At 36.4% G+C, this 14,505-nt stretch overlaps 1 long non-coding RNA gene across 1 annotated transcript; it reads left to right on the plus strand.

The window, feature by feature from the left end:
• Window positions 1–10,136: 10,136 nt before the first annotated feature.
• On the plus strand, window positions 10,137–14,301 carry LOC108370836 (uncharacterized). Its single transcript, XR_001848678.1, has 3 exons — window positions 10,137–10,240; window positions 10,307–11,016; window positions 13,641–14,301. It is a non-coding gene; the product is annotated as an uncharacterized LOC108370836 (long non-coding RNA).
• The last annotated feature ends 204 nt before the right edge of the window (window positions 14,302–14,505 follow it).

A 14,505-nucleotide genomic window follows, 5' to 3' on the forward strand; every position in this document is an offset into this window, starting at 1 on the left:
AAAATTTTTTGGGTTAATGGATAAACATAAATAATAAATAAATATGACATTTGAGCTTGATTAATACATTTTTAAAAACTTTAGAGCACAAATACAAAAACAAATCGATTTAATATTTTTACAAATATCTCGAGAACGGGGTGAGAACAAAAAAAAAATCACACATACACACTTAAAAACTCTCTATGAAAAGAAATATTTAAAAACATAAAAAATTTTTGTTAAAAAAAATTAGTTTTTGAAAATATTCCACCTCAAAAGAAATTGAAAAAAATCCCAATGGTAGCTCTGTGTATTGCGCAATATTTAAGTGTAGTATTATCTGGTGCACTCTACAATAATTTGAGTTATGATTTTTTTTTTACATCGAAGTTGCGTAAAAGGAGTAAATTACAAATTTACAAAGTTTTTTTTAAGTTTTTAGAACTTTATTGAGTATACAGTTTTCTAGCCCAATAAATTTTAGTATAATAAAGTGCAAGTTTTGACCGATTGCAAAACTGGCGTTAATTATTTTTAATTTTCTTTGAAAGCGGCTTTGCGCATTTTCTGCCATAAGAAAAAAGTGCAAAACGCCGTCAGCATAAAAAATATTAAAAATGAACACAATTCTGCAGTAGCCTCAAGTTGCACTTTATGAAACTAAAATTTAATAGGCTACAAGGTTGCATACTCAAAAAGTTCTAAAAAAATTCGAAAATTGGTAATGTACTCATTTTACTCAACTTCGGTGTAAAAAAAAATTATAACTCAAATTTTTGTAGAGAGCACCCCATAATACTATACTTAAATATTGCGCAATACTTGAGCTTCCTTGTGATTTTTTTCCATTTTTTTGAGATGGCATATTTTCAAAAACTATTTTTTTTTATCAAAAAATTTGTATATGAAAAATTGTCCAAGAGTTTTAAACGATCTCTGCCACTTTTGCGACCTTTACACCTTCTAGTCGAATGCAATGACATTTCCATGAAACGTGAGTGAAACTTAGGGTTTGTGGATTCACAGTACGAGCACATTCACCCTCTCCCCCAAAGGCCTCTTAGACTTTTAGGAGTATTAGGTTAAACCGAAGTGTTATGAAGAGCAGAGGGCACAATAAACCCTTAGGTCTCAGTACTAGGCTTATGCTTATTTTTTAATATCTATAGATACATCTATCTTAAAGAGTACCACAGTCTGTATTGATAGGTATCGGGAGAGTCACAAACGCGCCAAGGATACCCGTATGGGCTGAGGCTCCTTCGATCCACGAGCGTGCGTCCTTACGGCATAGCTCGAATAATTCGAACCCAACGAGCAATTAGATCAAGTGGGTGTAAAATACTTTAGCGTAATAGAGGAGAAATTTTGTACTCGAATAAAAAAATTATTTTGAAGTTGAAAAAATTAAAAATTTTCATATTTTTAAAAACATTACTATTTAGGCGGGACATTTTACTCACAATTCAAGCCTCTCTGTTTCTCAGCTCCCTTTCTATTAAATAAGTTTCGTATATCCTTATTTGCTGTTCACATCGTCATTTTACTCATTGTGAGCCGATTTTTTTTTCAATTTAATAAAGTGCACACATACATATGTGCAAGCAAAACGTGTATATGTGTGTGAACTAGGGTGGCTCAAAAATGCATGTGAAAAAGTAAAGTTGGAATTTTTATGCTCTCACCCCCTAGGATTATTCTATACTGAAAAACAACATCTCTGCTTCGCATGTCTGCAAGGGGGACATAATTTACAAAGCTGCCATAGGACGAGGGCGTGTAACATAGAAGGTTGCAAACGAGTACATCACCGATTAGTGCATGCACCATTGAACATGCCTACATCCACATCAGCTGCCGCAAATAATACGGAAGTCGTCCTGAGTTGCCAAGGTGAGTGCCGTTCCATGTTATTTAAAATTATACCCGTTACACTGCGCGGACCGAAAGGCCACTTGCAAACATATGCCATGTTCGACGAAGGCTCTTCAATCTCACTATTGGAAGAAGACGTTGCGAACGAGATGGGGTTGAATGGCCAGTCGTCATTACTTACGTTACAATGGTACGACGAGAGCGCAGCAACCGAGAGATCTCGCATAGTATCGCTGGAAGTACAGGCGAGTCAAGGTGGCATCGTATTTCCTCTGAAGAACGTTCGGACAGTTAAAAGTCTAAACCTACCAAAGCAATCGTTTAAAAAACATCGCTATTTTCATAATTTACCTGTCGCTAGTTACAGCGATGCGAAGCCAACTTTACTCTTGGGTTTGGACAACAGCTTCCTCGATATTGCCAAAAAATCATTTACCAGCGGGCCGAATCAGTTAATTGCTGCAAAACAAAACTGGGATGGTTGGCGTACGGCCCAATCGACGAACTGGAAACCAGTAGACCGAGAGTGTTCATGATAAAAGAACCACCCCTATCAAAGAAAATGTGCGCTATGGTCGAAGAGTACTTAACACAAGAAAACCTAGGTGTGAAAGCCGCGGTTACCGAAGGTGATGATGACATTCGGGCAAAACCCATTCTAAAATCAACCACGGTAAAGTTTAGTGACAGATATGAGATCGGTTTGTTGTGGAAACGAGATGATTTTAGATTTCCACCGAGCTACGACATGGCCAAGAGACGTTTGCTTGGTATAGAAAACAAGATGAAAAAAAAGTAAAATTTTTGCTGAAAACTACATTAAAGGGATGACGAGTTACATAGAGAAGGGCTATGTAAAAGAGCTATCCGCAGCCGAAGTCGATAACAACTCCGCAAAAACTTGGTATCTCCCTCATTTTCGCGTAATGAATCCACACAAACCGGAAAAACTCCGCACTGTTTTTGACGCAGTTGCAGTATCTTGCAATACGTCGCTCAACTCGGAGTTGCTCAAAGGTCCAGACCAGGCACAGTCGCTCTTTGCCATCCTGCATTGATTTCGTGAAGGAGCCGTAGCTGTTTCGAGAGATATCGAAGAGGTTCCTATGGAGAAACGACAACGACTCTGAACAAATACTTGTTTTTGTGATGACTTCGATGATTTTTGGTGCAGCTTGCTCTCCGTGTTACGCTGAGCACGTAAAAAATATCAATGCATTGCAGTTTGCGTCAACGATGCCAAAGGGAGTAGATGCGGTCATGAGAAATACATACGTGGATGACCTGGTTATGAGATTTCATTCAGAGAAGGAAGCCGAAGTCGTCGCCCAAGAGGCAATCCTCATAAACGCCGCCGGTGGGTTTAGGTTGAGGAATTTCGTCTCCAATAATAAAAACCTGCAAAAACGTCTGAATGGTAACGAGAACCCAAACGCCGCCATCACAAACATGGAGAAGCAAGCAAACGTTGACAAAATATTGGGCATGTTCTGGAACTCAGAGAAAGACAGGTTTGAGTTTCATTTTAAGTTTTGTAGAATTTCGCCAGAAATACTGCAGTGTATACGCCCACCTACCAAGCGAGAATTACTCGCGATCGTGATGTCGATCTACGATCCATTTGGATTCCTCGCCTACATAACGATTGCCGGAAAGCTGTTGACACAAGCCATGTGGAAGCAGAAGATCCAGTGAGACGAGCACTTGCCTAATCACCTAAGCAACTCATGGTCAACATGGTGGTCCAATTTTAAAACCATCAAAACTCTGTCAATACCACGATGTTATGGAAAGCTGTTGCCGATCGCCCAGGAAGTACAACTCCACATTTTCTTAGACCCAAGCTCCACAGCGTATGCCGCCGTGGCCTATCTGCGAATGCGACAAGGAAATAAAGTGCACGTTGCATTCATCTGCGCCAAATCTCGCTGCGCTCCTGTAAAAGTCATGACGATTCCACGCCTAGAACTCCAGGCCGCTATCTTGGGGGGTCGCCTCAAAACATTCATAGAGCAGAGCCAGAACTTCCGCATTCACCGTCTTATATTCTGGAGCGACTCCCAAACGGTGACAATGTGGATACGTTCAAGCGAGCGTAAGTACAAACCTTTCGTTGAGCAGCGAATAACCGAAATTTTGGCAACAACAACCAGTGACATGTGGCGCTGGTTACCATCACACGCCAGTGTAGCAGACGATGCTACACGGGCAATGCTTACAAAATCCTCTTCACATCGATGGTTCACGGGGCCTGAGTTTCTGCAGCTTGATGAAAGGGAATGGCCAGACGAACCAGCCCAACTTTATTCACATGATTACGGCTGCGAAGAAATGCCAGTCCAAATTTCGCTGTTAACTGTAACAGGTGATTTATATTCAAATTCGCTAATTATTCCTCATTTTTAAGATCACCAGAATCGTCGCTTGGACACTGCGCTTTATCAGTAACGTTCGCAGTCACAGTCGCCAACTAGGGGAGCTGACATCTGCCGAAGTAAGAGGAGCTGAAAAGTATATTTGCCGCCGCATCCAGCACGAATATTTTCCGGCCGAAGCGTCAGCATTGAGGGCGAACCTACCACTCCCGAAAAGTAGCTGCCTCCACTAACTTACACTGCCTACTGTCTACCGCTGTCAGCCAGACGCCCCATTATACTGTCACAAAAGCACTACGTAATACGCCTTATCATGCAACAGTTCCACGTAAGAAGACACCATCAAAACAATCACCTAGTCATCAATGAAATGCGCCAGAAATATTGGGTGCCATCCGCGCGAAAATTATTACAATCAATCAAAAGAGCTTGTCCGATATGCATTCGCTGGGCTGCTAAACCCACTGTGCCGCTGATGGGACAACTACCGACGGATCGCTTGACTCCCTTTGTGCGTCCGTTTTCGTATGCTGGCGTGGAATACTGCGGACCATTTTTAGTTACTATTGGCCAAAGAATAGAGAAACGTTGGGTGGCCTGCATGACGACAAGAGCTATTCATCTGGAGGTAGCAGAAGACCTCTCCACAGATTCGTTCATCATCTGCGCCGCGGGGGGCGACAACGGCACCAATTTTGTGGGAGCACAGCGGGAGATGAAGTCCGAAGACAAATTGTTTGAATTTGAGCGCATCGACCAAGAGATGACTAAACAAAAAATCGAATGGCGATTCAATTGTCCAGCTAATCTCAATGCCGGTGGTTGCTGGGAACGCTTAATACAATGCGTTAAGAAACTTTTGCAACGAGTGTTGAAGCAAGAAGCTCCTCGAGTGGAAACACTTCGGAGTGTCCTAATAGAAGCAGAAAATATTGTGAACAGACGACCCCTATTTATATTGCGATCGTATTTTTATGAGAAGCTGTTTTTCATCGCAGAAACATACTCGAAGGTTGGCCATTGTCTGCCGAGGGACGACCGCTGATAAGAAAAAACGTTTTTCTATATTATTTTGCGATGTTGCTTTGACCAGGGCTTGAACCAAGGTGCTGATGCGTGAAAGCGCACACTGCTTACCACTACACCACAGCGGCCGACAAACGGACGGAAATATCGTAGTTTTTGCATATTTCGACAATACCGTTATATGGGAGGTGGGCGTGGTTATTGTCCGATGTCGCCCCTTTTCAATCCCAACCTACCTTGGATAAAGGGAAACTTACCTACCAAATTTCGTGGACACATCTCAATTTTTTCTCGAGTTATCGTGTATACGGACAGGCAGAAGGACAGACATAGCTTAATCGATTTCTTTTTTCATTCCGATCATTTATGTATACACTTGTCTATATCTATCTCGATTCGTTTTGCCTGTTACAAACAACCGTTATGCGAACAAAGTTATAATACCCTTGTGCACAAGTGCGCGCGGGTATAAAAAAACATTTTTTGTATTTTTTATTATGCTAATATTATTGATTTGGAGAGGAGAAACACGATTCCAAAAAATGAAAAAAAGTTCAACCCCTCAATTTGTTATATTGAATTTTTTATGATTTGCATTCAACTGTGCAGCCTTCACACAATTTTATATCCCTCGAACAACAAGTCAGTTTTAGTGCTATTCAAGACCTTTAATTTAAGCCAAGAAGTCTATAGGCCCTTTGAGAGCTAAAGTCAAACTTCGAAATTTCATTCGACATTTTACGCAATTTTTTTCTAATTTGTTTGGTTTAAAATTGTTAGATATAACTTGACTCTCAGAGGGCCTAGAGGCTTCTACCTTGGCTCAAATTAAAGGTCTTGAATTGCACGTACTGTTTGAGGGATATAAAATTGAGTGAAGGATGCACAGCTGCATGCAAATAGAAAACAATGCAATCTATAATACTACTGTAATAAAAAATATATCAATTTTTTGTTTTGGAACACAACTTTTGACCAATTTTTTTAAGGTCAAGGGATAATTGTGGCTCAATGGCCATAATGGAAAGGGATTTACTTTAGCTTTCAAGACCATTTTGTTTCGTATCAAAATGCTGCTTCTGTCGAAAGCGCTACGATTAATTCGCATGCAGTGTTCAAAAATCACACTGTGCGGCCATGGTACAATAAAACAGGTAGAAGCCAATTTGACGTCAAACCTACAAAAGTCAAAGTTTTCGGGAGAGTAAAAATAAAAATGAGCGTGTGTAAGGAAAAATAAAAAAATACATTTCACTGGTTGACGTTTATAAGTATATCTGAAGTTTATTCTTATTTATTTATTTTCTTTAGTTAAAATTTGATAAAACGTGTATGTTGTTTTCTGTTTTTGTTTTATGAGTTGCAGTGTTGTTGGAGGGACTTTTCGGCATAAGGGTCATAGGAACAGCACTTGGCTTCAAACGTGCCTCTCCTGTACCTCCCGGTGTATTTGTGGAATCTACTTCTTTAAAATGTTTAACGCACAGCAAGGCATTTCACTGCAGCTCTGCCCACAGCTGCTTTCGCAACGTTCCTTACGCGAAGGACATTGAGGCACGTTAAAAAATTAGTGGTATCTGCCTTATATTTAACACCACATAAAAAACAACGCATAAACCGCACAACACTACAAAAATTCAAATGCAAATTAAAATTTGTTATTAACGAACATTCAAAAAAAAAACAACGATATGACATTCAAAGCGTAACGAAATATAGTTTTGAATTTGAAAAAGCACGAAATTTTTATTGATGTATTTTATAGACTTTATATGCATACACAATTTTATTGTAACGATGCCGATTCAAATTAATAAAATCAATGTTTCTTGACCGACGGTCGATTTCTTCTGGCATGATTGAAGGTGCTGCCACATATTTTGTTGTCGCTTATGATTGTCACTGTACCATGATTTTGTTTAAATTTTTGTAAAGTTGCTTACCAGACTTACGATTTTTATAAATTTTGCTTCCATTTTTTTAAGATTTTCTAATTTGGTGTCTTCAAACTAAAAACAAAAGCACCAAAAACGCAACAAGCATCAAACTCAAAAGCTTTCGCGTTTTGAATACCCACTAAATTTGGTGCGAAAAGCATTAAGTTGGCAACAGTGAATGTAAACAAAAGTATTTTATGACGTCAGCGATTGGGTGGATGCTGTCAAATCGACGAAGAGAGGGTTAGCGGTCCGCGAATGGCGCGACCTTTATTTTCTGGATCGTGGTTCGCTGTTAATTTGGCAGTATGTATTCCCTTCCATTGGACAACGGTTTTTCGCCAGTCAATGAATCTATGTTTACATGTTTGTAGATTTTCATGCTCCCTTTTTAGCCATTTCTTTTCTTTTTTCATCGACGAGAACAAAATCGGGTTTTTCGCTCTTAACACATATATTTTTCGTTTCATCAGAGCAACGGTGAGCTAAGCACGACACAGCTACGCCAGACATATACATACATATGTACATACCAGGGTTGTTGCGAATATTCGCATTCGCATTCGCAACCGCGGAGCTTCCGCATTAGTTTTAACATTCGCATTCGCTTTCGCATTCGCAAAAATCAATGCGGATCTTTTGCGAATGCGAATATTGAAGGGACAGAAAATTGCAGTTATTTTTTTTACGAGTAAAACTTGGCCAAATATTTTTTATTCCGAAATAAAAGTACTTTCCCAAGGCACATTGAACGGGTAGTATCAGAAGAGTAGCTGATTTGATTTTTATTTTTATTTTTTCAAATTTGGTCTCGAAAACGTACAATTTTTCAAATTTTTTATCACAAAAATTCTAAATTGTTAAAATATATTTGCATGTGAAACCTTTCTCCATACAAAACAAGTGATTGAATAACAGCTTTTGGAACATTCGCCCAACTCAGCAGCACAACCGCTGATTACTGAGCCTTGCAAAGGAGAAGCAAACAAATTTACTAAGAAAGAAAGGTGCAAAAATTTTTATTTTTTTACCAATTTCGATTTTTTTTATATTTTTTGTTTATTTCACATGGCGCGCTTTGATTTAGAAGAAACAAATCAGAACAGTTTTTGACACTTTCGATACCAGAAGCAACAACAAAATACACGCAAATATTGTTTTTGCTCGAATGCTACTACCTGTTTGATATGCCTTGAACGTTCCGGATAATGAACAAATCACTTATCCAAATTAAGCAAGTTTGGTATCCAATGAAAGAGGACTTAAATTGCTTTAAAGCTGAAATGTCTAAAAGAGGAAAGCCACACATTGAAAAATATTTTAAATAAAAATATTAATTAATTACCATAGAACAAACATTGGGTCAGGTATGTATTTACATGAATTTCGTTAGTATTAAGTTATAAAAAGATATAAATAGAGGTGGTAACCTTCATTCGTTATCTTTGTTTAAAAGCTATTTCAGTCCTCTTTCATATGATACCAAATTTGTTAAATTTGGATAAGCGGTTTCTTTATTACACGGATAGGACGTTTATTTCGGAATAAAAACTATTAGGCCAAATTTAACTCTGAAAAAAATAACTGTTAATTTCGGTCCTTGGAATATTGTGCAAGTGCACTGATAAAAAGTATATCTAACCAGTCACAGAAGAAAGCATTAAAAATGAGTTACAAAAACTAAAATCGAAAAACGCTGATGACGTGACAAATTCCGAAACAACCAAAAGAATGAAAATGAAGAATTCTTTCGAAAAAACGGTGTTTAAACAACGATTCTGCCATGATGCTAGATTGTGAAGATGATGAAAGTCAGAAGGATACATCCGACATTTGCAGCCCCGATGAAGTTCTCAAAAGGTAATTATTGCACCGCAATAAAAATAAATAAATATAACTGAAAGTCCTCTCAACTGGTGCAGTGTCAATCGAAAAGAATTTACAATTTTGCCAAGTTTAAAGTTTTTCAAGTTTGTCGCCTCGAACGAGTAGTTATATCGTCGGTGGAATAATGAAATAGTGTAACCTGAAAAGTATAGTTTTGAGAAAAACTAATTGGAAGTTTTTATAAACCATTACAAACCATACAAATACAATTTAGTTTTTCGGTAATAAATATTTAAGAATTAGATATTTAAGAAAACTAAAGATTTTTCTAATAGATTAAAGGATTGTTTATCCAATGGTGCAATTATCGAATAATAGAGTATGTGGCATTTACACTGTTTCTTTATTCGAGCGACGATATAGTGGTGCAGGTTTGATTTACGACCCTTCAACAAGTTTTTATTACAATGTTCCAATTTTTAAATTCAAGTACTAAAAAAACATTCAGTCTTATCATGAGTTTAATTTTCCCCGAACCGGTTCACTTTTCACTTTTGGTTTTCGTGTACATATTTACTATGGGCGGAGTACAAATTTTGGGGTGATTTTTTTTTCGGGCAAAACTCAGGATAAGGCAGATGATTAAAAATTATTGACCTTTCCATTTTTTATTTACCTAAATCACCTAATTTACCCACCTAAGTTAATTCTTAAAATACATGACATCCGCATTCGCATCCGCATCCGCGGATGTTAGCTTTTATACCTCCGCATCCGCATTCGCATCCACGGATGGCTAAAATTCCACATTCGCAACATCCCTAGTACATACATACATATGTACATACATACTAAGTATGGATAGTCACACTCCCTGAACTTGTTCATACATTCATATACTAACTTACCCAGTAAAAATCGGTTGTATGCATTCATGAAGAATGCTTGCATATGAGTGATTTAGTGTGAAAAATTCATGCGTAGTCATGAATTTCCACAAATAAATTCAAAGTCTAGCGAACTGCAAGCGAACGTACGTTGTTGTTGTTTTAAGTACATTACTTGATAAATTTGAAGTGGAATTTTTGTAATATTTTCAGTCTTGTACAAAAATTTTAGTGAACGGACGTGTTGTGCGATACTATTTTCAGCACTAACGGGCTTTTACACGATATTAATATCAGAAAGGTAGCATTTACATATGGAGATACATATCGTGTAAGGATGCTTTAATACTGTTCCATTCCATTAATGCATTTTTGTATGTTTGAAACATTAATACAGCCATATGCATACAGCAGTAGTACAAGTGTATGGTTAGAATACGCATACGCTCTAGGAAACCACGCGTGTTAAATGGAAATGAAGGTTCATTTATACTGGCATGTATACACAGCAGCAAGCTCATGCCACCAACAGCGATGTCGTATGCATAACATTTCTACTGGGTATACTTACTTGCTTATACTCATACAAATACATACCATTAAGTCCACAATAGTCGGAGCAACATTAGCACAAATGCCAATGCTTTTCAAAAAAGCAAATCAGTCATTATTCTTACGGCAAACGCTGAAGAACACGGTGTGCCTAAGTCAAACGGTTTTATGTAGCAGAAACGTCCAGTTTTACTAATCTCATCGCATTTAAGACAATCACATGCAGTACAGAAATTGTAAATACGCAATTTTGTATATAAACTGAACAGAAGGAGTACACATACTTATGTACGCATGTATATTTAGTTAAAAAGTACAATCATGCGAATAAATACTATTTACAAGTATAAATAATCGTAAAAAAACACAATTTTTTGCTGCGAACTCTTCTAAACTATATTTAATTAGTTAAAAAAACATAGCCACATATGTATGTATGTATATATAAATGGAAGTATTAAAACAACAAATCGCTCTATATATATTAAAACGTGCAAAGACTAAAGGAGATTTTCACAGCTATTGGAGGAGAATGTAATACAATAAATTTATTCGGTGAGTTTCGCAACGAATCTGAAAACCTTACAAAGAACCATAAACAAAACATTTCATACATATGTATATGCATATGTATAAATGTAGTACATATACATACATATGTATTTATACGCATTTGTGGACATTATTATATGAGTATGTGAATAAATATAGATATGTACCCTGCAGGCAAACCCCGAACCGGTGAACAAAATTTCTAGTTTCGTACTAGATCTTTTTATATCCAAAAATGAACCCCTCCGATAGTAACTGTATCCCTACCAGGCCAAAAGCAGCGAAATGTGGTACTTTCAAAAAACTGTTTTATTCTGCTTTTTAAAACTACATACATATCGCTAACTAAGAGTGAAAAGTTTCTGCTAAGTCCACTTTTTATAAAAAATTATATTTTAATGCAAGAAGCAAGAGCAATTGGAAATTCATTGTTTTCTAAAAGATCGAACAATCTATTTTATTTTTAACCATTTCGGTTCAGTGATACGCAATTCTGCTAAGTTCAAAATAGTCACTAAAAATAATAAACAACTTTTGATGGGAAATCTACATATATCTAAGATGACGAATTTAGAACTAGTTCGGAACTATCGAAAAAGTGATGCCCATCGCTTACTTTAAATGGATATTTGCTGGCGGCGTTTTCGATCAAAAACGGTTTCATTCTGTACTTCGAATATGCATTTTCATAGTTTGCTAATACGAAACAATAATTTGTGTTAATCTTTTAACATCTCGGGACATTCTAGAATCTAACCAATACCAGCAATCACCTCTGAAAACTCAGTTAAAGCCAAAGGTATGTAAATATGCTTTCAAGTGCTCAATTTGAATTACATTCATTCAACCAAATTTGATTTCAGATCGAAAAAGTATTTCTTTGCAAATAATTAACAATCCGCAAACATGGGAAAAGCAAACAGACTCTGTTTGAAAACATCATGTTACCCTTTTCGTCAGTCGATTTTAGAAGTGGTTCGGAACTGTAGAAAAAGGGAAGTAAAGCGAACTATATCATCTGTTGAATCGAGAGTGAACTAGATCATCTGTAAATCGCAAGAAATTGCAAGAATTTACAGGAATTTACCAGAAAGCGTTCCCGTACTCGGTTCTCTAGCAAAGTAGGGGGAAATGGGAGAGTAATATCGATCCTCTCTTTGTCAGAAATTGAAAGATTTTACCCAGAGAATTTTTAGAATTTAGAGTCTAAAATCCGTACACAGACCAAAAGTGGTGGGTGAAAAATCCGTTCAAAATTTTAACGCCCAAATTTGTTTGGCGAGCAAAAAAAAAATAGTTTGTACTTAGGTGAACACAGGAATCGTACTTTTAATATAATCAAATAAATCAACACATATTTCCACTAGTCCTATTTATTGATTGCTTTACATACAACGTTATTATTTTTCTGACTAGACTAGAACTTTTTAACAAGCAGTGTGTTCTTAGTTTATGTACATGTAACTTTTTAGGTAAGTTGTCGACCCTACCAAGTAGCAGTATAATCTTTGAAGCGATGGTTATTGTTGAAAAAATAAAGAAAATTTGGGTATTTTGGATAATTTTAAGTATGCGACAAAACTCCCAAATATCGCAGTCTACCAATAAATTGTTATACATAATTTTAATGGCCTATAAATCCTCTTCTCATGTTTGATTTTTTAAATAGGGTGAAAAATAGTCAAGCCGTTAATAGATAAGTCCCTCAAGTACGAAAATAACGTATTTTTAGTAAACAATGGAGGGTTCAGGAACTATAGGAAAGCTATGAGATATGTGTAAAACAGGCAAATTTTTACAGTATGAATAAAAAAAAGCTCCAAAAATCCGTACGTCTTGACGGAAAGCTAAAAATCCGTACGTTGAATCCGTTACATCTGGCAGGGCTGGTGTCAAACCATCAACTGTTCAAACGAATTGAAAGTTGAATAAGCAAAAACAAAAGTACATCTGCATTTTCCCCTTATTAAGGACCGGTTTTTACATTTTCAGATAAAATTTAAATAACGTATTTTTAGTAAACAATGGAGGGTTCAGGAACTATAGGAAAGCTATGAGATATGTGTAAAACAGGCAAATTTTTACAGTATGAATAAAAAAAAACTCCAAAAATCCGTACATCTTGACGGAAAGCTAAAAATCCGTACGTTGAATCCGTTACATCTGGCAGGGCTGGTGTCAAACCATCAACTGTTCAAACGAATTGAAAGTTGAATAAGCAAAAACAAAAGTACATCTGCATTTTCCCCTTATTAAGGACCGGTTTTTACATTTTCAGATAAAATTAAAATAACGTATTTTTAGTAAACAATGGAGGGTTCAGGAACTATAGGAAAGCTATGAGATATGTGTAAAACAGGCAAATTTTTACAGTATGAATAAAAAAAAGCTCCAAAAATCCGTACGTCTTGACGGAAAGCTAAAAATCCGTACGTTGAATCCGTTACATCTGGCAGGGCTGGTGTCAAACCATCAACTGTTCAAACGAATTGAAAGTTGAATAAGCAAAAACAAAAGTACATCTGCATTTTCCCCTTATTAAGGACCGGTTTTTACATTTTCAGATAAAATTTCAGATAGCTAACTAATAAACAACATTATTCGACTGTTTATTTTACTCAATACAGGCTTCGAGTTTTTCAATCACCTTTTAACTGGCGGATAGCTATTCCAGTGCATTTATAGAAAAGTGGCGACATGATGAAAGCAAGTTAGCGACAATAACTTATGATAGAAAAGGGCAACGAGTAGCTTGGCTGAATTGATTGATTGTCATAAAATATAAGCTTTGTATGTTTACGTACTATTTTATGATAGTTCGTAACAATTCTTACAAATTATCATCAGAAGGAGTTGAGAGAGGAAAACTTTGAGAGGACGTTGCAAGGTTTTACTGGATAAATTCTTACTTGTAACAATTTTCCATCAAGAAAAACGGCTCTTATATGCTGCTTCTTGCATTTTACAAAAGCAAAGGAATTAACTTTTGGAATTGTAAAGTTAAAATTGCCAAAATAAAAATTTTAATTAAAATTTCATAAAACTAGTAACTGCTGGCAAAGTTTGCGTTTTCTTACTTTTTAGATAGATAGTTCTCTCAATGAGAGCGACTCCTGGAAACTATGTTATTTGCAATATAATGGATATTTTTTAACTGGAGAATACACTAACGGATGTTATTGAAATGTTTGTGCATTTCTTTAGCACTTAAAATCTAATTTTTGTAGTAGAAATCACTTTGTTACAATAGGGGGCTAATTTCGGATAATTTGCTTTCGAAGAGAGAATACCTAAAATGTACGTGAGCGCGAAGTTTCATGAACAGCTGGTTAATTTGTTTATTTGCAAAATTTTTCTAATAACAGTATTTCATATCCTATTATAATTTAAATTGGTTTATTTAGTAAATTTCGACGATGAAAACCCCATAACATCTTCGTAATTAGTGTGAATTGCACCAGCGACCTGCGATCAGCTGTTTTTCTTGTTGCT

The sequence above is a fragment of the Rhagoletis zephyria genome, unplaced genomic scaffold (genome assembly GCF_001687245.7).
Source record: "Rhagoletis zephyria isolate East Lansing unplaced genomic scaffold, Rhagoletis_zephyria_1.1 Rzeph_scaffold_04509, whole genome shotgun sequence".
NCBI lineage: Eukaryota > Metazoa > Arthropoda > Insecta > Diptera > Tephritidae > Rhagoletis > Rhagoletis zephyria.